We start from the raw sequence: 26,724 nt of genomic DNA, 5'->3' as shown, positions 1-26,724 counted from the left end.
CGAAGATCAATGGGACTACAAGTGATACAAGTGAACTAATAAAATTTTGTCAATTGATAAAAATTTTTTGCATTAGTTGTATAATATGTAAAAGTAACATTCTCCCTTTAAATAATTTTTAGTACATAAATGATATACAATACTTATTAGATTGGGAATCCTGATTTAAATGGAAGTATGATCAGAAATTTTAACACTCTACCATATTCCTTATTATGAGCTTTTGCATTTGCTTTCTAACCCTGTGTTGAAATTTATGCGTTGAGCAAACTCTCTCCAAAATTAGTTCATTTAGGATGACTAGGTCAAACTGGGAATGAAAGTCAAAACAATGAAGTTCTTTATCATCAGTGGCCCAGAATGCCACAAATCTTTTAGAAATATAGGCATATTGTGAGAATACCTAATAGCTTTATTGTAGTATTTCTTAAAGCATGGCAAACAGGGAAAAAGCAAACAAGAATCTTGTATACAATAACCCCAATATGTGAATTTTAAATTAGTCATTTAATCTCAATTAATGTTTCCCTGAAAAATGGAGATCCAAATCAATAAAATACCAAATACTTTTTAAATTTAATTTTATTTTTATAAAGTTGTTTACAATAATTCATTACATTTAATATTTGAACACCAATTCCACCACAATTACACCTTCCCACCAACATATTTAAAACGTTTCCATCCTGAACCCCAAACCCTGACCCCAAAGCAGAACTGAGGTAATTTATTTCATATTTCTTATTATGAATAATCTGGAAAAAATGATCCAAAAGAAGTTTTGTAGAGGAAAGTGTGTGAAGATTGTTATACTTCACCCAGGAGCCATTAGACCTTCTATAAGAGATAAGTAACATGTTGTTAAAGATTAAGCCTTGTGTGCTTATATATATATATGTGTGTGTATGTGTATATATACATATATACACACACATATATGTATATATATATATATAAGATTTTTTGTCTTCTACTTTAAACCCCACCAAATATGGTGTGCTACTCTGGGTATATCAGTGGTTTAAAGGATGAGATTTCACAGGGGTAGCAAATTAATGATAGTATGTGTTCATGATCAGGTAAGTTAATGAGAAAAAAAGAATTTCCTTTGGAATAGAAAAGCAGAGAAACAGATAAGGAAGGAACTGGGGATGGATAGGGGACATCTCTCATGGGAGGAAAACTTGCATAAAATTTAGGTAGTAAATGCTAGACTTGAGTTTTATGAATTTTAGAATGAATTATAGAATGAAATAGAAGTATAAGTGGGTGGAGACAACAAATTTGAAATCTACCTTTATGACTTATAATTCAGTTTCAACTGAAACGTGAAGAAATTAATAGTTCATGAGATGGTCATTTCTTTATCCAAGCATAAAGGAAGGTATACTTGGGGAATTGGCAGTTTGAAGGAAAAAACTAAGAAAATATAGCAGTAACTTCAAAGAAAATTTGATAGACTAGATAGAGATAATTAAAAGTTTCAGAGAAGTGCTATATGAAAGCTATTGAGATCCCATTGAATTCTATTGTCTTTTACTAGCTTTAGTTATTAACATTAATATACTAATTTATTAATTTAGCTATATAATATTAATATATTACATCGTTTTTATAATTCTTACATTTGAGAAAATTTTTCATCTAAAATATCTTCTTATTTAGAATGACTCACTCTGGTGCTTTGTGATTAATGTCAAGTTGAGATTAGAGACACTATTGAAATAAGAACTATGCTGGAGCTTGGGTTAAGACTACAAATTCACAAACTGCAAATTATAATTCCTTTTCACATGTGTATCCATCTTTCCTAGCATATATTTCCCAGCACAAGGCAGGTACCCAATAAGTGCATGAATTATTAAATAGATGATAATCATTGTTCTAAACCTAAATTTCTTCTTCCATAAAATGGCAACAGCAATGACATTTTAAAAGGTGAGATATCTAATAAGCATTCTATGCAGGTGAGTTTTGTTCCTAAATTAAAATTCAGACTAAAGTTTTCATTATTTAAATGGTAAAAGATTTGGTTGGTTTGATAGTTTAAAATTTTCTTTGGACTTGCTCTCTGCACATGTGTTTGCTTGTGTTTGTGACAAGAGACAATGAAACACAGAGAACTGAAACTGTCTGCCCAGTGTCACGTAGCTTAACAACCTTGCAGTTCATTTCTGCCATTACAATGCATTGTGCATTTCTTATTTGTAATTTCCATACAAAATTTTACTAAGCATGTGTTCTTGTTTATACCAAGCATTTTGGAGTTTCTAAAACAAAATTAAATATCACAGACTTGATAGAGTTTATGGCAAGGGTTTGGACCTCATACTGTAGAAAATAGGGTTCACCAGGCATTTGATTTACTCGAAGTTTATATTTATAGTTAAGTCTGCAATATGCATGAATAGGTATCATAAGGTGAATCAGATGAGAGTGTAGAATACCCAGTTAGCATCTATATTGTAGAACTGAGTAAGAGATAGCAGTAGTGACTGACAGATGGAGGAAAGAAATGAAATGAAGAAGGCACTAAAGTGAAGCTCAAGATTTTAAAAATCAAAAAATCAAAACAAAATTTGACATTTTAATGTTACATATGGCACTAAAACCTCATAAGGGGCCGAGGAATTGAACACGGGTCGCCCGAGTGAAAGGCGAACGCCCTACCGCTGTGCTATTGCTCCAGCCACACAGTGATACAATTAAAAAATTGCAAACAAAAAACACATTTTTGTCTCCTAAATATTAGCCTAAAGAATTTTTTAAAAGTCTGCCAAAAGGCTATTTAATATTTAGAATAGTATGCCAATATTCAATTTAATATTTAGTGTTGGTTATGTCTCAGGCTTAATCTTCTGCATTTCTGGCCAGTAAAATATTACTTCAAAAGTTACACATTTCAGGGCTGGAGTGATAGCACAGCAGGTAGGGCATTTGTCTTGCATGCATCCGACCTGGGTTCTATTCACAGCATCCCATATGGTCCCCTGAACATCACCAGGAGTAAATCCTGAGTACAAAGCCAGGAGTAACCCCTGAGCATTCCCAGATGTGACCCAAAAAGCAAAAAAAAAAAAAAAGTTACACATTGCCCTAAGGGATGTATCTTTTGTTTCTTGGTTAATAAATTAATTTTAATATATTTTTAATTTTTTTATTAGAGAATCGCTGTGATGAACAGTTACAAACTTATGAACTTTTGTGTTTGCATTTTACTCATACAGTGATCATTTGCCCATCCCTGCACCAGTGTCCATTCACCCCCACCAATGACCCCAGTATCCCTCTCACCACCCCCACCTCATCCCCCTTTTAAAGAAATATATTAAAAAAAACTTCATTTATCAAATTTTGTGTTTGGCCAGTTTAACTGCAATGCAGTCTTTCTTATTGATAGATTAATGAAAACATTGACTTCTACTAACTAATTGTTTCTATAAAGGTAATCTTTTTAACATAATACAAATTATACTGTGGCAAACTGATTTTCTTCACTCCAAATTAGAGCTGTTCCAAAGCTTTTATGTGATAGATTTTACTAGAGCTACAAGGTAGGGGAAGAATTATTACACCCACATATAAAATTAGGACTGAACTATAGACCTGACTTTGCTAGATTTCTGTTATTTTATTCTGAAGTGGAAGATTGTAGTTTTCACTGTGCTTGAAAATCTGGGGTGGTATTTATTATATATCTGTCTCCCTCATATTCCTCAGTCATAGTACTGTGTCTTTCCAAATAATAAGTACCTCTTAATTCACTCTAGACTAGACTAGCCATATCCCTTTTTATTATATTATATTTCAGTAACATAGGGCTGGAGCGACAGCACAGCCGGTAAGACTTTTACCTTGCACGCGGCTGACCCGGGTTCGATTTCTCCACCCCTCTGGGAGATCCCGGCAAGCTACCGAGAATATCTCTCCCACATGGCAGAGCCTGGCAAGCTATCCATGTCTTATTCAATATGCCAAAAACAGTAACAACAAGTCTCACAATGGCGAGGTTACTTGGTGCCCACTCGAGCAAATCAATGAGCAATGGGATGGCATTGACTGTGATACAGTGATTTCAGTAAGATATATTCACAATGCCTTCACGTACATAACCAAATACAAAGGCTAAAAAAGATACCTAAAACAGAGATCCCAACATGCATTTATAAAATTCACTAGCAAATCAAAAACACGCTTTGCAACATACAGAGATAAAAAGTGTCTTTGCCCCTTCCAGTGGTGAGGTGAGGTAAATATTTAAAAATACCACAAATGTCCATACCATTGTAAACACATGAAACTATAGTGTGCTTCGCTATAAGATACGACAAGGAGATACAGCACCTTTCACTCAAAACGGTAGTAAACCTCAGGGACACACAACTTGATAACAGAACCCTCAGTCCTTCAGAAGCCAACTTGAGTATGTAAAAGTAACTGAGGTGACTGAGAGGAACTGTGTGGTGAACTGAGACCCTGACATGAGCAGTTCTTACCCACCTTTTCTTTCTGGGAATGTGTGTTCTACCCCCATTCCCAACCCTAGAAATTGTCTCCAAGATAATTTGTAATTAATCCATGCATCTGCACTGTACACTCCGTGAAACTCATTGATAACTCCACATAAAATTGTATACATCTGCATAGTCATATGTGGGATCTAAATAAACCTTTCCATATTATCTTCCTTTAAATATATATCACTGTCATCACTGTCATCCCGTGCTCATCGATTTGCTTAAGCAGACACCAGTAACGTCTCTGCTGTGAGACTTGTTGTTACTGTTTTTGGCATATCGAATATGCCATGGTTAGCTTGCCAGGCTCTGCCATTCAGGTGAGATACTCTTGGTAGCTTGCCGGGCTCTCTGAGAGGGGCGGAGGAATCGAACCTGGGTCTGCTGTGTTCAAGGCAAATGCCCTACCCCCTGTGCTATTGCTCCAGCCCAAAAATATTTATCTATATTCTATGTTTATTCATATTGATATGAGTAACAATAAATATATTTGTACAAATAAATAATATTTGTATTATTATATCTCACTTTCCTATTAGAAGGAGAGATCACAATTTCAGGGGTGTCTTCTCTGCCCTAAGTGAAAGGGCATGTTTTAAAACAAGTATGGAACTCCCCAGGTTGAGAAATAACAAAGCTAGAGAACACAGGTAGGAGTCCTTGAAAAATAAAATCTTTGCGGTAAATTACCTGTATCACCTGTATCACCTGCCGTCCTGTTCCTCATCTATTTACTCGAGTGGGCGCGAGTAATGCCTCCATTCATCTCTGTTGCATACTAGTGTAGCCCAATGACTTCTGCTTGCTCCAGGAACACAAAGAGCCTCAAAGGGTTCATTAAGTGTCTTGATGAAGAAGTGTGATCATCTTGGAGGTGGTCTGCCAGGTGTTCTTTTGACGTCCCATGAAATACAGTCAGTGACAGCTCTAGTTCAGCGGTCATCTCCAAATCACATCATGTGTCCGGCCCATCTGGTTTGCCTTGGCAAATGAGACAACATCCCTAATCCTTGATCATTGACAGAGGTTGGAACTCTGGATTCTTTCTCTCACATGAGTGAAACATGATACTCCTAACATAGCTCTTTCGATTCCTCTTTGGGATACCTGAATAGCATTCTCATCCTGTTTACGTAAGGCCCAGGTCTCTGAGGCATACATTAGTGCAGGAAGAATGGTGGAATCAAAAAGATGTGCGCAGAACTGGAGGTTCTTTTTCCTCTTAAGCAGTTTTCACACTCTTGAAGGTGTTCCATGCCGCTCTCTTCCTCCTGCTCAGCTTAGGTGCCAGGTCATTCGTCATGTTGATTTCTAGACCTAGATACACATAACTGCTGCATCCATAGATGTTTGTTCCATTGAGAGCAAATGGAACATCAGGAACTAGTCCGTTTCTAATGAACATTGTCTCTGTGAGATTTAGCTGCAGTCCGACCTTTCCACAGTCATGGTCGAAGTCGGCCAGCATTCGTGCCACTTGGCTGATATTTGGTGTTATCAGAATGATATCATCAGTGAAGTGGAGGTGGTGTAGTTGCTGACTGTCTATCTTCACTCCCATTCCTGCCCATTCCAATTGTTAAAATCAAAGATATACAAGGCACTGGTTGAACTCTATTTGATAAATAGAGTTTAATCTATTTATATAATCTGTATAGAAAATAAGTCAATGAAATGAACAGAAACTTTCTCAAAGAATAAATTCAAATGGCCAAAAGACACTTAAAAATGGTCTTCACAACTAATTATCATGGATATGCAGATCAAAAACAACAATGAGATATCTCACACCACAGACTGATATACATCCAAAAGAACAAAAGCAGTTAGTGTTGTCATGGACGTGGGTAGAAACGGAATCTCCTTCATTTTTGGTGAAACTGCATACTGGACCAACTTTATTGGAAAATAATATGTATATATCTCAAAAAACTAGAAATTGAGATTCCCTTTTGAACCAATAATACCACACCTGGGAATGTACCCTGGGGTCCCAGAAATACAGAGCAGCAATACCATCTTCACTCCTATGTTCATTGCAGCACTATACACCATAGCCCAGATCTGGAAACAACCTGAGTGCCCAAGACAGATGAATGAATAAAGAAATTGTGGCACATCTACACAATAGAATTCTATGCAGCTGTCAAGAAAATGAAGGCATGAAATTTTCCTATACATGGATGGACATGGAGAGTGTAATGCAGAGTGAATTGAGTCAGAAGGAAGGGGACAGATATAGAATCACTGCATTCATTTATGGCATATAAAAATATATAGTAGAAGAATATTAGACATGGGCAGGGAAAACATGGGTAAGGAGTACTGGTCAATGGTCGCAACTAACCATAACTCTGTGTGGGACTGAGGGTAGGTAAGAAAGAGAAGACAGCGATCTGACAATAATAGGAGGGAATGATCACGTTGAACAAGATCTGAGTGTTAAAGGTAGGTAAAGGTGTTGTCTTGATAACCTCTCAATATCAATATTGCAAACCACAATGCCCAAAGAGAAAGAGAGAGAGAGAGAGAGAGAGAGAGAGAGAGACAGGAAAAGCGCCTGCCATAGAGGGAGGCAGGGAGTGGGGGTGTGATGGGAGGGAACCTGGGGACACTGGTGCTGGGAAATGTACACTGATGGAGGGATGGGTGTTGGAATATTGTGTGATTGAAATCTAATCATGAACAGCTCTGTAAGGATCTCACAGAGATTAAATTAAAAGGCAAATTAATTAACTAATTAATTAATTAATTTACATGGTAAGAGGCCAGAGTAATACTACCCTGAGTAGGGTGCTTGCCTTTCACATGGCCTACCCTATTTTTTCCCCAAGAGCCTATAATGTTCCCCAAGCATCACCAGCAATAATGTCTGAATGCAGAGCCAGGGATGATCCTGAGCATAGTTTGGGAGTGACCAAAACAAACAGGCAAACAGATGTACAGTAACATATCTGGACACAGGAAGTCTTTATCACAACAAGGTCTCAAAGCTATACAGTTGTCATCTTAGTAACTAGAACATAAAATGCTTGCAATTAGAGAAGTGATTTGTCAAGTATGCTAATACAAGGTAGCTTTCCTTCATAGATACACACACAGTGACATAATGAGGCCTCATTTAGTAAAGGGATGCTAAAGGGAATGTAGATAGATCAACATTTCAATGTTGGTGACATTTTTTATTATAAATTCTATTATGAAGAGACAGTGCAAGCCGGTGCTCCAGGTTTTACCAGAAACCACCAGCTCTGGTTGCGGATGGCCTGACTCACCCTCATTCGGCTCACACTCAGAGATGGACTGTGCTTAACTCTGGTTAAATATTTCAACGGAGCACCAGCGTCAACATCAGGGGAAAGCACACCTATTTTATCAAACTCTTGTCACAATGAGCCTAAAAGAATATTCTATTTAAAACAAAAATGACAAAACACAACCCTAATTCTAGCTATATGCTACTTAATAAATCAACAGAAACATTAGTTTCACTCATATTTTTCTTACAGTAAAAACAATTATTTCAAGCCTCTTTCATTCCTCACAACTTCTAAATGAGAGCAGAATTTTATGTCAGCACACATGCTCCCATATCACCTGACAAAGTCCCAAATCCTAAATATTTTTTTTCTAATCTCTCTTCTGGAGACACTACTGAATAACTGAGTTCTCCCAGACTCTACATTATTCCTTGGCATAATGAGTTAATAAATGCAGTTTTAACTCAGAGAATCTTGCCCTCAGAACCAGTCTCTATCTGCAAAATCATTTTGTCTTTAGATGTTCTGTACTGAGCTTTTATAGGAAGTTCAACCTATTTATTTTATTTCCAGTGGGGTTTTTCAATTAGAAAATTTGAGAGCTGGCCAGGGGCTAGGATCCCAGGCCACGCCATGCTTCTGTGAATTAGAACTGCAAGAATATTTCAAGAGTTGCTGAGTAGCATAAATGAATAGAGGCATTTATATACGAAAACCAAGTAGACTTACTCAGCAGTTCCTCAGTGAGGTGTGTTCAGAAACTCCTAGGCCTTGAAGAATTCCAGTGGGTCACTTGAGGTTCCCAAATTCCTTCCTTCTAAGGCACAGGTAAATCTAAGCGTAGGAATTAAGACATGTCAAATAACTTTTTTTTCCCTACATTTTTAACTAAGCAGAAATGTATATTTGGGGAATAACATTTACTATGTTTAGAAATTCTAGGATACTAACATCCTTAAAAATAAGACTCTGCAAGAGTCTCTAACAAATACTTCACTATATTCATTCTTTCTATGCCTTTAAAAGGACACATACATTTTACAATTAATATCAGAACCTAAGACATAGAAAAGACCTTTTTCTTTCTTTAGTATGGGTCATTCCTGGCAGTGGGGGGATCAGAGTCACACCTGGTCCTGTTATCTGGCCTGGCAAGTGTGGGCTGACCCGGTGATGTGGTGTAGCGTTGGCATCTTGACCAGCCAACACTGACACTGCTGTACGGATCTGTGTGTTCCAATGACTGTGAGGGGTCCTTGGAAGGAGTTTTTCATTTCTCTAACAAAATTTCTGTCAATGTTAGCAACGTGTAAAAAATTCTAAACTAACCCACGTCAAGGCTGCACCTGAGACTAAATGAATTATCATCTCTGTGAACAGGATCTCGACACTGTTCTTTTTCATGAGTTCGCCTCTGAGGAAACTTTGATAATCAATGATGACACGATGGACTGGACTCATATTAATCTGCAGAGCTTTTGCTTTCCTTGAGGGAGATCAGGGACTATCAATCAGAAAGATTCCACTAACCCTTACAAGAGGCCACACGACAATCTGTGCTGATACTATATACCAAGACCAAGGGGATTAGGCGTTAACTCTCCCAATGTCTATATGAATAAATATTGATGACAGTCCTTTCAAACCTCTGAGATAATTAACAGAGATCCTTTACATTTACCCAGAAGCGGGACCACACTCAAAACCAACAATATATTCACTAATCTATTTGAGATTTCAAGTTTCACTGAATCTACTTTGCCACCCACTCAAGCTTGCTACCACATTAGGTAAATAAAAAATGAACCAAATAATTATTTCAAAAAGAAAAAAACCTATTATTTTCTTCCATTCAAAAAAAACTATTTACAACACTTCATCAAGCAAAATGATGGAAGTAAGAATCTTCCAAATTTCTTTTCTCTATTGGAAAAATAAAATAAAATGATAAAACAGACAAAGAAAAGGGTAATGTTTTTACAACTCTGAAAAATTAACTAATGCAAAGACACATGAAGCATTCATTTAATAAAAAAAAGGTTAAATCCAGATGCAAAATTTTGGGTGTTTACATTTGCCAACTGCAGGCCGACTACATTGAGCCCCAGAGCTGTCTCCAAACAGTCTCCAATCGCAGTGAAACCAGAGTTTTGTCACTAGAGACAGACAGGGTTGGGACTCCATCAGTGCTTCATCAAACAGGCACCGATGGGATAAATAATATGAGAAAGTTAAAAACATAAGTATATAGAAAAGTTGATGCAAACATATTTTTCTGACTGTAATTCTCAAATAATGCAAATGTATTTTACTCTTTGTAGTAAATTCTTCTATCATACCTAAAAGAAAAAGTCACAGCTTAACAATTATAAATCTCTGTAAATAGGTATAACATGGATAAAGCTACAATTTTGTATGGCAGTAGTGAACAAAGGACTGGAAATAGAACAGAGTTATAAAGCAGTAAAGCTTTTGTATGTAATTGCAATTAAGTTGTTATTGATCCATTTGTTATAACTTACAATCGATAGAATAGTTATATTGCTATAAATTAGATGTTAATTATAATTTTCAAGGCAATTATTAAGAAGCTAATTTGAAACTATACATACAAAGATTATATATTATACTATTTATAAGAAATGGTCAGCATAGAAAACGCTGTGCCAGCCTAGAGTAAATTCATTCCAGTTCAATCCTTATTTATCCCTGGTTCAATTCTGGCATCACTTAAGAGCCCCCAGAGCCCAGTCAAGAGTGATCCGTGAGCATAGAATCAGGAGTAAACATTAGCATTGCCGGTGTAGTGTAGACACAATACCAAAAAAAACATGAAGCCAAATAGACTAGATTTTATATTTTTAAATGGTAAATTCTATCTCAATAATAAAAATGTAGCACTGTAGCACTGTCCTCCTGTTGTTCATAGATTTGCTCGAGCCGGCGCCAGTAACAGCTCCATTGTGAGACTTGTTACTGTTCTTGGCATATCAAATTGGCCACGGGGAGCTTGCCAGGCTCTGCCGTGCAGGTGAGATACTCTCGGTAGCTTGCTGGGCTCCCTGAGAGGGATGGAGGCTCGAACCTGGGTCGGCAGCATGCAAGGCAAATGCCCTACCTGCTGAGCTATCGCTCCAGACAATAAAAATGTAAAGGCTTTTAATATTAGCTTCACAGAAGTATTCTGTCACACTTACGTGTTTCTAATCCTTCTGTTTCTGAACTTACTAACACTTCATCAGTTTGGAGTAGTGATAAAAAAAAATGAAAATCATTCCTATAATTCTAAATATTGAGAATGTAAATTTTATGCCCACAACATAACCAGCAATGACAAATTAAATTTATACTGGGCCAAATGCTTTGAATTAGCTTCCAGATGTAATTATGTGCATACACAGATGGCAGGTAAGGCAGCTTCATTAGGTAAAAAGAAGAGGCGTGAATAATTGCTATTGTTTGAACAACAAAAGTAAGGTGGTTTACATATCAAATGATAGCCTAAAAGATGTAGAGGGTTTTTTACCTAGCAGAGAAGGCGGGGATCTGATTGGCATTATAGTCTCAGTAACACTAAATTGTGACACACCAAAGCACATGAATGGTAGAAACACATCTAAATAGCTATTTATAACTGCTTAAAACAATGTAACCTAGCTCATGGAAGGTTTGGGAAACAGCAGAAACAATCAGAAAAAGAATGTTAAAGATGTGAAAATGATGAAAAAGTTGGTGATGGAAAGGCATCAGAAATCATACTTTAATATATATCATTGTTTTTAAGGCACATTAGCCCATGAACACATAATAAATGATGTTTTCCATTTTTCTTTTAATATATTATTTTCTCTAATATTTTTAAAGTTACAGTTTTCTTGGATTGCTTTTAAACAAGTCTTGAAACAAAATAAATTGACTATTATTATGAAAAAATTCTAAAACATTGCATTTTAAGGATGATTTTATACAAAAATACAAAAACTTATTTTCAGAATAATTTTTAACATAGTTATTCAAAGCAGTATATGCACATGTTTGAAGAAACATATTTTTTTCTTAGTGATTTAAAAGTAATCACAAATTTTCCTAAATGAGAGTGAAGTGAAACTTTCACAAGGAAAAATAGATCACTTTGACCAAGGATCAAATAAAACAAAATCTTTGCAACTTTTAAAATGTCATTTTAGGGGCTTGAGCAATAGCACAGCGGGTAGGGCATTTGCCTTCCATGCAACTGACCTAGGTTCAATTCCCAGCATCCCATATGGTTCCCTGAGCTCCAGGAGGAGTAATTCCTGAGTTCATGAGCCAGGAGGAACCCCTGTGCATCACTGGGTGTGACCCAAGAAGCAAAAAAAAAAAAAAAAAAGTCATTTATCTATGTTCATAATATTAAATAAATCATCACCTTTATAAAGAGATGTGACAAGAGTAAAATATTGCTACTAATGTCATTAGGAATGACTCAAATAATTCCAAACCTAAATACTTACTTTCGGATAATTTAGAAAAATTTTCAAGAAGGAAAAGTGTTGTTATCCTCTAGAATATGAATAGAGACTACAAGCTATACCACCTTGTTTCCTCAGAGTATTCAATGGCTCATAGCTTCCACATTTTTAAAAGAAATGAACACCTCTATTACTATTTTTATTTATATTCCCAGGTCAGTCATTTTAAGTGAATATTTTGCAAAATTGAACATAATACTGAGTTATAAAAAAGAGAGAAGCACTCTTCAATTATTTCAATTATAAAATAATTAAATTATACACAATTAATTATACTTTTGTGTAATACACATTATTTTGTACAAGAGGAATTTATTTCTAACTTAGTATATCCCCGTTATGTAATATATACTTGGGATGTATAATTCTTTTTATTTATTTATTTATTTATTTTACTCTTGACTGGAGCTATAGCACAGTGGGTAGGGCATTTGCCTTGCACGTGGCCAACCTGGGTTCAATTCCTCCATCCCCTCAGAGAGCCTGGCAAGCTACTGAGGTATTTGCCTACATGGCAGAGCCTGGCAAGCTACCTGTGGCATATTTGATATGCCAAAAATCAGTAACAAGTGTCACAATGGAGATGTTACTGATGCCGGCTCAGGCAAATTAATGAACAATGTGACGACAGTACTTCAGTGCTGCTTTTTAGGATATCCTTGCTTTCTCCTTCTCTCTCCTCTTTTTGCTCTTTACTTTATCTCTATTTCTTGTCTCTTTCTCTCCCAAAGAAACCATTTAATTCACACACAAAAACATAACAGACAAAAATAAATTTCTAACATAGTGTTCTTAACAATAATAACAACTTTAAAATTTAACTTGAGTCAGATAGATAGCACAGGGGTAAAGCTTACAATTTTACCTCACATATGGCTGATGCTGGTTCTTTCTTTGGCACCCCCATGGACCCTTGAGTACTGCCAGGAGTGATCCCTGAGCACTGAACTAGGAGTAAGCTCTGAGCACTGCCTACTGTGGGACCCCAAATCAAATAAATAAAAAATGAAATTAATCTCAACTTGAAAGAAATTTCTTCAATATAATCAATACCTTCCCTTCTACTAGTTTTCATTTTTCTCCACAAATTTCTCTTACTGGTTAAATTACTCTGGGTCTTGATTTTTTTTTGTACCTATCAAGATCCAGGTAGTTAACATTTAGGCTTTTCCACTCATAAGACTTCAGCTGCAAATGGGGCGGTGGCACTCTCTGCCATGTCTCCATTATCAAATTATTCCCAAAATTCCTTTGCACTCCATGAAGTGATTATTTCCCCACAACTCTAGTCATCCACAGACCCAGGCAGAACAATGGAAATATAGCTGCTCACACATATTTTCTCAAGTGAGATTGAAACCAGGCAACACTGTCTTCTTATTTCTGCCCTCAAACTACTGACACGTATCCTTCTGGGGTACTGGATTTAATGTATGTTATTTGCATGTTTGTACTTCCTATTCATTTTGCTATTGAACTGATGCTCCATCCCCAGCAGAGTGCTAAAGTGACTTCAGATTTTTATAGCATGAGAATTGTGTGAAGTGTTATAGGGAGACAAATCCATATAGTAGATAAGCTTCTTTCAAACTAAGCTGGATGCTATAGGCCTTGAGTTCAATATTAATGAATCAATACACTATATTAGAAGAGGCAGTTTTAACACACACAAACAAAATTGAGTAAATTACAAACATATAACTGTAGCACTGTAGCACTGTTGTCCTCTTGTTCATTGATTTGCTTGAGCGGGTGCCAGTAACGTCTCCATTGTGAGACTTGTTGTTACTGGTTTTGGCATATTGAATATGCCACAGGTGGCTTGCCAGGCTCTGCTGTGCGGGCGGGATACTCTCAGTAGCTTGCCAGGCTCTCCAAGAGGGACAAATGAAATATTATATATTATGTTTTGTAGTGTTGTAGTATAGTTATGAAATATTATTGGCTATTTATATTATTATACACTGATTGGCTAATTAAAATATGGGAGCAGAGGTTGGCAGGAACCTATTTTGAGTTTCTAGGAGAAATGGTTCAATACTTGCTAATTTATGGTTTGCAGTGACTTTAAAGAACATAAGTGCCACAAATAGCAAAAATGACTGCACATGACTTTGTTTTTATAATAAGTAAACTGCTATAAGCATGCCTCACAAGTGGGTGTGGCTGTAATCCAAGCGACTTTAGAAATGTGAGCAGCTTGCCTTAGTGACCATAATTTACTAGCCCCTGCTTGAGTACCAAGAAACTGAATACTAATTACAGCAGGCATTGTGCTAGTAATTGTGAATTATGGATATATAAATAATATTCATTTTTATAAGGTAATAAAAATGACAGATAATGTGTCTACATATATCTAGAACAAAGCATTAAGTGAAAGTTGTGCTATTGTCCAGAGACAAAGTGCAGCAGTTCAGACACTTGCCTTATATCCCTTTGATCCCAGTTTGAGTTCCCAGTAAGACATGTGGTTTCTTAAACACAGAGCCAGGAATAGCCTCGGAGGATAATTAGATGTGACCCCAAAACTCATCCTTCCCACAAAAAGCTGCAGTAAAATGGGAGACATAAATTAACAGAATTTTTCCAAAAGTGACACAACTTTTTGTTTGTATCTTTGATTTGTTTTGGGGTCACACCTGGCAGTGCTCGGGGCTTTTTCCTGGCTCAGTACTCAGGGTTCACTCATGGCAGAGCTCTCTGGGAACTATCAGTGGTGCCAGGAATATAACCCTTGTCGGCTGCATTCAAGGAAAGCACCCCTCCCCCCTGTACTACCTCTCCAACCCAAGTGACACAGCTTTAACTAGAAGGAGGTAACAGGAAATTATCCTTTAAGCTAATCTATAAACTGGAAAGAAGGATCAAGTTTGGATTCATATAAGATCAGCAAAGTTAGAGCTAATTAGAGTCTAGGGCAATTGTATTTATTAGATGACTTGTATTGATTCATTAGATGGCTTGTACATTAGTCTGGACTGGAGCTATAGCACAGTGGGCAGGGCATTTGCCTTGTACATGGCTGACCCGGGTTCGATTCCTCCATCCCTCTTAGAGAGCCTGGCAAACTACCGAGAGTATCCCACCCACATGGCAGAACCTGGCAAGCTCCCCATGGTATATTTGATATGCCATAAACAGCAACAACAAGTCTCATAATGGAGACATTACTGGTGCATGCTCGAGCAAATCAATGAACAAGGGACGACAGTGCTACAGTGCTGCTACAATACATTAGTCTAGGTCTCCTACAGGACAGGTGGAAACAGAATTCAGTATTTACAGAGTTTATCCAGAGACATGAAGGACTGTATTGAGGGATCTGTACAGACCTCTTGGAGCAGGTGTGGCTCAGGGATAGAAAACCGCAGGGGATTCCAATTTCTGTTCAGGCTGCAGCTAGTGAGGGTTGAAGATCATCCAGTACAATCTATAGCTAATGTCAATCTCAGAGGAATCACACTCACTTACATTAAGCAGCTTGGGTAACAGAGAGACTAAGAGCAGGCATGAGAAGTCGGTCTTCACACAAAGACGGGTGGACCTGGGTGGGCAGTCCAGCACCCTTCTATTGTTAGAGTCCTGCAGGAGGCACACGAGAGTTGAGCATCATGAGTTTCCCTGAGCCGTGCATCCAAAACATTATCTAGAATTTGTTCAAGTGTTCTGTGATGGCCATTGAACAACTGAGATTCATTACTCGTCAACACTAGTGAGGATGTTTCTCAGAATCTGAAAAAAACACCTAAGGTTCTCATACCCTTCTTATAAAAGCAGCCTAAAACAAAGTACATCCCTAATACACTTCTGATTTCTGCTTTCTGAAATTTTTAAATAATGATAATGATCTCAATATTAGATATTTGCTGTTAAAAATAAACATAATGCCATATGTACACTGTCCAGAAAAACATATAGAATGTCACTGTCACTGTTATCCCATTATTCATCTATGTTGCTCAAGCGGGCACCAGTAACATCTCCGTTGTGAGACTTGTGGTTACTGTTTTTGGCATATCAAATTTGCCACAGGGAGGAAAATATTGCAAAAAGCACATTTAAACCTCCTAATTTAAAATTATTCAAAAATTAATCTAAAGAGTTTGAAAGGTTATTATATTTTCAACAAAGGAAATACATTTACCTTTAGATAGTCCATCTTAGCTCACTTTTAGTAATATAGGGATCAGAGAAATAGATCTCCGTCTTTCTGTGTTACTAAGGTATGCTGAATGATTTGTAAGTGTAATTTAAAAGGCTCAAAATTATAAAGTCACCAGTAATCAAGGTTCACTCTGACCACATAAATCATAAAAGCCTGTATGGTTTCACTTATGTAACTGCTCCACAGGCAATATGAATGCATTTTCATATTGTCAACAAAATAACCATTGCATGAGAAAGTATTACTTGGCATACCTATCCATTAACTATAGTGTACACCTAAAAACCATTAAGAAATGAAGAAAATGTAGCAAAGTCTCACTAAATTGATTTTTAATCTTGTTCAATCCTTGGGTTATTATTCTTTACAATTACAGTTAGTAAGTTGCACATTCTGATAATTTTTTATTCACATACTCAAACGTGCTGTGTATAAAAATATTGACTATGCACTTCTGGTACACGTGTGAGCAACTTAAATTATATAGAGAAATAACCACAAAATAATGAAATGCCTCAGACTCCCTTTGGTAAATAAGACATATTTTTATACACTGAAAACAAAATAAGGACAAATGAATCTATTCAATTGAATAGTGCCTGAAAAGTTTCTTTTAATAACCTGCTTGAGTAAAATACAGTCAAATTCTATGCCCAGAGCCAAGATCTTTATTACCCTTAATACACAAATTAATCTTTTTTTTTCCTTTGGGTCTTAAGTTTTACTTCAATTCTATATTTTGAGATCACTTCCCGCAATGTTAAGAGGCCATGAAGTGTCAGAAATTTGTTGTTGTTGTTCTGTGGATGACCCACACCAGGCTACGCTCAGGGCTTACTTCTGGCTCAGCTCAGGGATCACCCCTGGTAGTCTTGCGGGATCATATGTGGTGCTGGGTATTGAACCAGGGTCAGCTGTGTGCAAGAGCAGCATCCTACTTACTGTACTATATCTTCAGTTCAGAAATTTACCCGAACATCTACATGTAAAGTATGTGCCAAGCCCTTTGAATTGTCTCTTGAATTGATCTTGATTATTTTACAGTTTACTGCCACCCTCCATTTGGTAGGAAAGTTGCATAAAATTAGAAACCAGATCTAAATATTGTGAGAATATCTAGTTCTATTTCTTTTGCAAGCTAGCAACTATTCATAATGTGACTTCATCCTGAATAGGAAGTACCTATTTCCAGAGAAAATTAAGACCATTGGTCATATATCAAATGAAAACACCTATGGCAATTCACAGTTGTCTGGAATTTCATCAGTTTCAAAGACTTGACCATATAGAAGAGACTGGAACATTATGTTCCAGCCCAAGTTAGCCAAGTACATATAGGAAGTCAGAGATTTAAGAGAAATAATGTGGAGGAGTCATCAGCAATGAGGAGCTTCTAGATACAGAAATAGTCTAAGATCTGAGGTTTCATGGTAACTGAAAGAATAAACCTCTGATATAATGAGTTTCCATTCTTTCAGAACACAGTAAACAAAGTATTCAATCCTCTGCAGTGCTCTTTGAGCACACTCATGTTCCCTATGGAGTGATATTAGTATTAGAAGAAAGATGATATGTTCTATAAAAACATAAACAAGGAAGACAAATTGTAAATTAGAATTTCACCCCTGTATAGTTTTGCAATCTGCACTGAATTCTCTTGTTCCCCATTTTCATTAATATGCCATGATTTTTCATGCTGTTAATGACAGAGTTGCATTCATAAATGATCCCAGCACCATAACCATTATGAAAGTGTCCACTTCCCTCCACCAATACCCCAGGGCCTTTTATTTCCCTACCCCTCCAGGTACTTTCAGTTAGCTAACCAACTAACTCGTAGGCTCTGCCTTCGTCTGCGCTTCCCTTACTATGTTTCTTTATATCCCATGTATGAGAGGATCAATCTATAGTCGTGCCTCTATTTCCGCCTGACTTCACTTGTCATGATACCTTCTAATTCCATCTGCAGAGCATCAAATTGCGTCATCCCATCTTTTCTTATATCTCAGTCATACTCCATTATGTGCATATACCTCAACTCTTTATACGATAATCTGTTCTTGGGCACATGCAGATCTTAGCTGCATGGGTCATTTTCAGATCTTAGCTTTTGAATACAGCCAATGAACATAGAAGCAGGATTCTTTACACCTACCATGTCTTGTTTTCAATGGAGATGATTAAACTGTCTCATCCTGACATAATAAGGGTGACATAATTGGTTAATATAGACAACTTTCTTAGACTGTTGTGTAGGTATATTTTATAAATTTATGGTTATTAATATATCATATCTATGATTTATTGAAAAGCTGTACAGCAAAATCAGCCAGTTTTAGGAGAGAGGACTAAGGTATGTGGGAATTTGAAAGGAAATTTTCTTGGAAGGTATCTCTTATTGGACATTATTTGATTAAAAATAAATAAGTCATGGAAATATCCATACTTCCACCTGGTGTTATAGCAAAGGGAGCATGGTTACTATAAAGAGTTTGGTTTTAATACTCCTGGTTACAGAAAAGCAAGACAGGGGGAAGGGTCTGCATAGAGTAAGATGTGATTCTATTTTAAGTTGATTTATTTGTTGCTGATTCAGTGGACATAATCAGTAGTGCCTGGGACCCTGACTCAATGCTTACACACCTGTTTCCAGGAAGTGCTGTGGAAACCATGTGGTACCTACGATCGAATGCAGGACCCTGATTGCAAAACATGTTCTCAGTCCACTCAACCTCTCACCAGCTCCTGATTTGTATGGTTAACCTGACAGTCACATGATCAGTTTGTAGAGCCAAGGCTTAGTGGCCAGATGTGGAAGGCTAGTTAGCAGACACTGCAGAGAGAGAGAGAGAGAGAGAGGAAGAGAAAAAGAGAGAGACAAAGAGACAGAGACAGAGACAGAGAGAAGAAAAGAAAGAGAGGGTGGTTTGAAGTAAAAAAATATGTGCAAGTTCAAATTCACTTTGATGGGATTTTTTTTTTACAAGATCTGGATAATTAAACAGAAATCATGACATGCACTAAGTATCTCTTTTGAAAAAGTAGAGGAATAGAATTTCCATTTATACAAAATAATTAGGTTAATATATGGAGAAGGTTCAGGACCTCTACAGGAAAATATATAAAATATATAAAAAACATAGATTGATAAATGGAAGTAAAAGTAATACTGTCTGTACACTGTCAAGTTCATGGATCATGGCAATTAAATTAAGGACTTTACATGGTAAAATATTAGACAACTTTCACCGATCCTGCACTTCATTTCTTTTTTTCAAGCGAGGCTGTTTGTTATTTGTTAACTTTATTCTCAGAACTTTGTGGGTTGGATACCTTGAACCTTTTGCAAAATGAAGTATGGCTTTCCAGATGAAGTAAACCTCAACACTTGAACTAAATAGAAGCTATTACAGAAGACAAATTTCCGGGAAACCACTTTGGTTTTCTTCTTTGTTCTCTTGGAGCCAAGGTGCAAAAAACATGGTGAAGAGCTCTCTGCACCACTTATTTCCTTTCCCTGCATAGCATATGCTGCTTCTGAAGTTTCAGAGTGTTGCAGAGAGCATCTTAAAAATTTGAAAAGTATGCTGTTTTCATCTTAAACTATGTGCTCAAAACTAAGTTAATCTTGAGATGGGGATATTTTTCATCTGCTTCTCATTAAATTGAAAACATTTCAGTGAAACTTCCTTTGATTTCAATAGGTAAAATAAAGTGACCCTGTGATTTTCTTATCAGAAATATCTCTAAAGCAATGAGTTTTATTTAAGAGACATAACTTTTTTTTAAAAAATTTTATTGAATCTCTGTGAGTTAGTTACAAACTTTCATGTTTGGGTTACAATCACACAATGATCAAACACCCATCACTTTTGAAAAAAGAAAGAATCTTTTAAAAAAATCTAAATCAATTTAACCAAACAGGGAATGGATGATTTGTTACAATACTTTTAGAAAAAATGCCCTTAAAATACAGAAAAAAAAGGTTCATGATAAGTAATATATAATACTGAATTTATAAGCAAAAGAGAACACTGACAAATTATATAAAGTACTAGACTAATAGTTTCCTTGGGGGGGAGGATGTTACTTGAGGAAGGTAGGGGTGTGTGTTGAGAAAAAACATCCTAAGGATGAACTGCTTTCAAAATTGAGAAATTAAAAATGAGACTAAATTTATGAGCTAGAGAGAGAGCAATTCTAGAAAGCACATTTCATAGCACTTTTGACTCATGTGTATTGCACTGTATAGATTTTGACAATACCCTGAACATAGCATTGTGAAATCTCTCTTTTGTTTGGAAAAGACTGAAGTGAATTGAAAAATAAATTCTGACATAATCTCATCTTTCACAACTCTAACAGTTTCCAATACTCCTACTTATTTAGTTCAAGGATAGTTTAGCATTTTATTCAAAATCACTTTCTTCAATCTTTGCTCCTTAACTATGTTCCATGTCATCAGCTGTCATTTCAGTTTTTGGAAGCAGAAATTTTACTGAAAATTGACTTTTAATGTCATATGACCTCATTTAAGTATATCATGTCTTTGAACTAGTGATGTTGCCGCTTAAAGTAAATTCATGACTCACAGCACTGACTTCTCTTGTAAAGCCACATTTCCTACAGTTTTAGTTAAATTACCCTTTCTAAAAATTTCTGGTAGGCAACTATAATAGTTATTTTGTAATCTGCATTACATTTGTTTCCAGACTACAAAGATGTAAAATTATTAAGGCTGTTGTATTCATTAATTTTAATGTATCATATTTCCCCTTGTTAATATTTTATATAAATTTCTGCACAATTTTATTCTCTAAATTTTCTAAAATTAAAATAAATATCAAAATGGTTAAGGGTTGGAGCGATAGTAAGGGTTGGGGCAATAGTCCAGTGGGTAGGGCGTTTGCCTTGAATGCATCCGACCTGGGTTCGATTCCTCTGCTCCTCTCGGAGAGCCTGGCAAGCTACTGAGAGTATCCCACCCTCATAGCAGAGCCTGGCAAGCTACCCGTGGCATATTTGATATGTCAAAAACAGTAACAACAAGTCTCACAGTGAGATGTTACTGGTGCCTGCTAGAGCAAATCGATGAGCAGTGGGATGGCAATGATACAGTGATTTTAATGGTGAAGAAGCATTTCAAAAATTGTTCAGTCAACAATATAAAGCAGTTATACAAATTGGTTTCAATATTGACACATCTACCAAAAAGTAACAGTAGACTTTGGGATCTTCAGTTTGCCTAAGTGAGGACCTCATAGCTTTAGCCTTAATTCTACTATTTTCATGGTATTAAAGATCTGATATTTTTAAATTTTTCATTTTTTTATCTAAACAATATTGTAACTCTGAAGTAAAGTGAGGCACATTTTACCTATCACAATATATTTGTAGATTAAGAAGAATATTTTATAATTTTCACGCTAAACTTAAAATATTTCATTAGATGACCCTCTTCTTGTCAGGGTAGCAGAGTAGTAAGGCTTTATCTATTGAGTAAATTTGCTCTCTGAATGATGATGGAATGATGACCACAAAATTATTTATCAAATTAAAAGCAAGTTTACTTTCGAATAGTTCTATGTAAAGACTATACCAATGAAGCTCTAAAGTTCCCCATTCCAATGTGGGCATGCCTTAACTAATGCATGACTGCAAGTTGTAATATATCTGCATTCTCATGTGTCTGTAGATAGAATTCCCTAGAGAAACTGCCTTTTGGATTCTAAATCTGCCTTTTATTTAGCACATTATAAAGAGATGTGCTTGCCCCAGCCACTATATTTGCCCTAAATTAGGTGAAACCAGCTTGCCTCTTAGTAAATGATAGCTTATTTGAATTTAGTAATGAATATTCTATTTGAAGAGAAAAAGTTCAAATACCTTTTTTCCAATGAACTATTTTTACATGGACAATTTAGGCATTCAAATATTTTTTTCCATATCCCTTTGAGGTGAGTCCTAAGGGGGGAATCTTAAAATATAGTCACTTTTTAGTTCCTTACAGAGATGAGTATATCAAGTCTAGAATGTTTTCTCCTTTAGCCACCAATTTTATAATTAGAGAATTTGGCTTTTCAGGTATATAGTTAGTATTTTATTAATCATTGGAATATACCTATTAATTAATTAAGAGGAGAATATTTAAAAAGATATATAGAAAAAGCCCACAGATTGGGAAAGAATACATACCCAATACCCATCTGATAAGGGATTAATATCAAAGATAAATATCAAATATAAGACCCTAGTAGATTGTATAAGAAAAATAATTCTCCAACCCCATCAAAAAATGGGGAGAAGAAATGAACAGAAATTTCCTCAAAAAACATATACAAATGGCCAAAAGGCTCATGAAAAAAATGTTCCACACAGCTTGTCATCAGGGAGATGCAATTCAAAACAATAATGAGATATCATCTCACACCACAGAGACTGGCACACATTCAATAGAACAAAAGCAACCAGTGTTGGCATGGATGTGGGGAAAAGGGACATTCCTTAACTTTTGGTGGGAATACAGACTGGTCCAGCCTTTCTGGAAAACAATATGGACAGTCATTGAAAAAACTATAAATATGACTCCGCAATACCACTCTGGGAATATATCTCGAGAATGCAAAAAAGCACAGTAGAAATGACATCTGTACCTATATGTTCATTGCAGCACTGTTCACAATAGCCAAAATATGGAAACAACCTGAGTGCCCTAAAACAGATGACTGGTTAAAGAAACTTTGGTACATCTACACAATGGAATACTATGCAGCTGTTAGGAGAGAAAAAGTCATGAAATTTGCTTATAAATGGATAGACATGGAGAGTTTCATGCTAAGTGAAATGAGTCAGAAAGAGAGGGACAGACATAGAGGGACTGCACTCATTTGTGGAGTATAGAATAACATCACATGAGGCTGACACCCAAGGACAGTAGATACAAGGGCTAGGAGGATTGCCCCATAGCTGGAAGCCTGCTTCATGAGCAGAGGGGAGAAGGCAGATGGAATTGAGAAGGGATCACTAAGAAAATGATGGCTGGAGGAACCAGTCAGGATGGGAGATGCGTGCCAAAAGTAGATAATGGACCAAACATGATGAACTCTCAGTGTTTGTGTTGCAAGCCATAATGCCCCAAAATAGAGAGAGAGTATGGGGAATATTGTCTGCCATGGAGGCAGGGGAAGGGTGGGGAAGGGGGGATATACCCAGGATATTGGTAGTGGGGAATGTGCAGTGGTGGAGGGATGGGTGTTTGATCATTATGAGATTGTAACCCAAACATGAAAGCTTGTAACTATCTCACAGTGATTCAATAAAATTTTAAAAATAAAAAAAATAGTTTATAACGGATTTCAAACAATAGGTGTATCATTGCATAGTTAAAAGTATATTAGAACCATATTGCATAGTAAAATAATGACAAATCATTATATGTAAAACATTACATATATTTTCTTTACTGAACATTTATCTAATATTTTTATCCTCCAAATATAAGAAATATATGAGTTTGATGGTTTTTAAAAAAAAAAATAAAAAGTTTAAATATGTACAAACTTCAGGGAGTTTTTTTCTTAAGGGAATTTACAAACCTTAGCCATAAATTTTAAAGACCAAACAAGAAGGACAGTAGATCTTCTACCCAAGAAATGTTTGCCCTCCTAAGTCAGGTGGGTAAGACGTAATGGGGATGCCTAGCTACCCTTGTGGTCTTCCTCTCAAACTTAAAGTCTCTGTCTGATCATGATGAAAAATATCACACTAATTTTCATTAAGAATGATTTCACAGAATAATGAGTTGTCTGATTTGTTCGAGCAGGCACCAGTAAAGTCTCTCATTGAGAGACTTATTGTTACTGTTTTTGGCATATCCAATACACACGAGTAACTTGCCAGACTCTGCCATGCGGGCTTGATACTCTCGGTAGCTTGCCGGGCTCTCCGAGAGGGGCGGAGGAGGAGTTGTCTGATAGTCCACAAAATTAAAAAAAAAAAACACCCTATTTGGGGTTGGAGAGCTATTACAGGACTTGTCTTACCTGTGGCTGATGCAAATTTATTCCCAGGCACTACAGGTTAGTCCGCTAAATCCTGGCAAGAGTGATGCTAGGCCAGGCGGAGTTGTGATCACCACCAGATAGCACCAAATGAAAACAAAACAAAAGAAAACAAGATCCAAAATTTCAAAGTTGTCAAAAACAAATGATTTTTAAAAACCATTGCTGCTCCGAGAAGCACAACTTAGGGATCTGACAATGTAATGTGGCATCGTGGAAGGCTTCAATGAAAGGACATTAGAATCAACTAACAAAAATGGAAGCATGTATAGAATTTAACCAACACACTGATTCATTAATTGCAAAAAAGCCTTCATCCCAATGTAAGTTCTTAATAATTGAGGGGTACAGGGGAACTTTGTATTATCTTGGCATTTCTTTTTTCCATGAATGTAATATTATATTGAAGTAAAAAGTAATTAAGGAAGAGAGCACAGCACATATCTTATGAACAGTCATAAGATGAATTCATTCAGATGAATTCAAAAGTAGCTTTTAGCTGCCTTTCCACATAAACATATCTTTTAAATAAGGGTTTTAGCCAGTACTGCTTGCAAAGTGGTACGAGAGAGTGCTAGATGGTGTTCATGAAGTGCTGGGACTGAACCTAGAGCCATCAATTATTAGGCTTGTGTTTCATCACTTGAGCTGTATTCTGGACCCCTGCAAAAGCGTTTCACATAGTTTCAAAAACAAGGATTGTTGTTTGTGCCTTCCTCTCTGTAGTCTCTCCACCCTTCAGATGGGTTTGTGTTTTCTTCCTGCTACTTCCATAGTTCTTTGCCTAATATTTATACTAAAAAAGATATAACCTAGTGATAAGTGTTTAACGTTCTCTTTTATCTCCTCCAGAATTTAACACACTTTAGGGAGTCAATAAATTGAATCTATCTTTATATCTGCAAGCTTTAGCAACAAACCTAATATTTTCAAGACACAGAGATGTAAGTTAAATGCCTGCATAAATATGTAAGTAAATAAAACACATGCACAATATCTTAAATCTTGGGCTGGAGAAATAGCGCAAGGGGTAGGGTGTTCGCCTTGCATGCGGCTGACCCGGATTTGATTCCTCCGCCCCTCTCAGAGAGCCCAGCAAGCTACTGAGAGTATCCCACCCACACAGCAGAGCCTGGCAAGCTCCCCGTGGCATATTTGATATGCCAAAAACAGTAACAATAAGTCTCACAATGGAGACATTACTGGTGCCCGCTCGAGCAAATTGATGAGCAACAGGATGAGAGTGACAGTGAACGTATATCTAAATATACTAACAGAGATCAGATATTATCCAAAAGTATCACTAAATTGCTGAAGAGAGACAAACTGTGATTTCATTTGGCAGTAGAAATGTTATTGTGATTTTAATTTATGAATGTTTTTTATTGTTTAGGGGTCAAAAACAATGCAAGTCTTTAGCTCTTGTACATAATTACAAATTGAGAAGAGTGACACCGATCTTTGTCAGACAGTTTATTTTGACAGGGTGTCCTTTCATTAACTTGGCTACAGTTGCCTTTTTAATTTTATCTGCGATTGTTCTAACAAACACTATGTGCTAAGTATATATTTATATATATACATATATATAAAAGTTATTCTTGAAATTGCATTCTATCTAGCAGAATCAACATCTTTTCCCAGTTTGCTTTTTTTTCTATCCACATTTCAAGACTAATGTCGATCACGAAAATCACAGTAGGAGCTCTAACAAAAATTTGTGATTGCTTGCAAACATTTTTCTAAATTCATTTCTAATTGGGATTACTCGGTCCTAAGTCTGTCTTTGATGTATAAACTTTTTATGAAATACAGTTACTCGGAATGCACTGTTTGCTAATAAGCTAGATGCTTCATTGGAAAAAAATACCAAGAAATATTTATAACCACATTGCAAATAATCCCTTCCCTTTTATAGTCTTAATTTTTTTTTGTTTCTTTGTTCTACTTCTTGGACCACTTTCATGGTGCTCAGGGCTTACTCCTGGCTCTTTGCTCAAGGATCACTCCTGGTGGGGACTGGGAACCCTCTGGGGATCAAACCTGGGTGGGCTGTGTGCCAAGCAAGCATCTTACCTAATGTACTCTCTCTCCCACCCTTCCAGATTCATTTTCAAAGCTTTCTAGGCAACAATGTAAATAATTAAAAAATTAAAGTTCTTCAAAATACATTTTACAAGAATAGCAAAGCCAGTGCTCGCATTTACA

The sequence above is a fragment of the Sorex araneus genome, chromosome 7 (assembly GCF_027595985.1).
Source record: "Sorex araneus isolate mSorAra2 chromosome 7, mSorAra2.pri, whole genome shotgun sequence".
In the NCBI taxonomy this organism is placed as follows: domain Eukaryota; kingdom Metazoa; phylum Chordata; class Mammalia; order Eulipotyphla; family Soricidae; genus Sorex; species Sorex araneus.
The sequence above is the reverse complement of the archived record's forward strand: the minus strand, read 5'-3'. Positions refer to the sequence as shown.